A 1,487-nucleotide genomic window follows, 5' to 3' on the forward strand; every position below is an offset into this window, starting at 1 on the left:
ATAGGATATCTATTTTCATGTAATCCATTACATTTTGACAGCTTTCAATTTCCTAGATTCATACTTTGTACATTTCATGTTCTAATAATTAATGGATGTTTGCACCTGTTTCTCCTCATTTCAACTCTATTGTGAGGAGATAGCCTTTCCCTAGTTGTATTTTGGGTGCCTTCCAGCATGAGGGACTCATCTTCTGGAACTATACCTAAGAATATTGTTGTGGTATTCATAATGTTTCAACGTTTAATATTCTGGTCCTATTTGCCAATGCCCCACTACTATTCATAAAGTTTTCAGTGATTAAACATTCATAAATAGTCTGTTTCTCCTTCTTAAGAGTCTGTCTTGGTCTGGAAGCTCAGCTGGAAACTGTCCACCATGGGAGATCCTGCTGGTATTTAAAATGCAGGGTGGCATAGCTTCTAGAATCACAGTAACATGCAAGCCACCTCAGTTCAATAAATTGACAGATAAGTGGTGGAATAGCACATAGATCATATGATTTAAATCAATAAAGTCAAGAGTATATAAGTTTGCAGTTATACTTTCCTTTATCTGTTGAGGTGGGTGGTTTATTCTCATAACACCTTAGAACACTGAGATCTCTAAAGATTTAGTGATTAGGCTGGGACACATAATTTTGCATTATAGGAGAAGCACTGGAGTGCTGACAACAATGTCAGCTTTTCAAACACTCCAGTCACTCCTCAGAAACCCTAATCAGAGTTGCTTTTCCCCTGAATCTGGCTCATAACACCAGGAACAACATAAATAAAAAGAAATGGTAATAAGCCTTATCTGATTCCAAGTTTAGATTCTGATGCTACCTATAACTCATGTGCAAAGTTCCAACTTGAGATTTTTTCCCCCAGTATTCTAAAATAGCAGAGAGATCACTGTCTAAGTCCAAAATTTTTCAAACATATTTTTTCAGGATTCTGAGCTAGCAGAGAGATCACTTTCAAAGTCCAAAAATTTAAAATTTTATAATCATAATATAATAAAAAATGATAATAAGTAGAATTAGACATTCATTTTCTATGATGCCCTATTAAAACTTAAACTTATTTTGGGCATATAATGAACAGAGTAGAGTCATCAAATAGGAGGAGTGCTAGTCATTTTCATAGATGTAATCATCAGCAATATCATCAAGATGTCTCCATCAGTGTCTTTCAAATAATTTCAAAGGACATCACTATGTTTAGCTTCTTCATTTTTCCAGATAACTTTTGTATCGTCTGTGATTTGTATGACTTCAAGAGATTCATTAGGCTACACTTGCAGAGCTCTGATGCTCAGCTTTTTACAAGTAAACGTGGGTGCAACTTTGGTTGAATATAGGGCACTAATTTCACTGTCATATTTATTTATTTATTTATTTATTTTTTGCTGAAATCCTTTTCTTGTTTTGTTTTGTTTTTTACTTTCTTAAGGTTTTTTTCTTCTGTCTTGGCCTTTCCAGAATTTATCCCTTGACTTGATTT

This window comes from Chrysochloris asiatica, unplaced genomic scaffold (genome assembly GCF_000296735.1).
Source record: "Chrysochloris asiatica unplaced genomic scaffold, ChrAsi1.0 scaffold00539, whole genome shotgun sequence".
NCBI lineage: Eukaryota > Metazoa > Chordata > Mammalia > Afrosoricida > Chrysochloridae > Chrysochloris > Chrysochloris asiatica.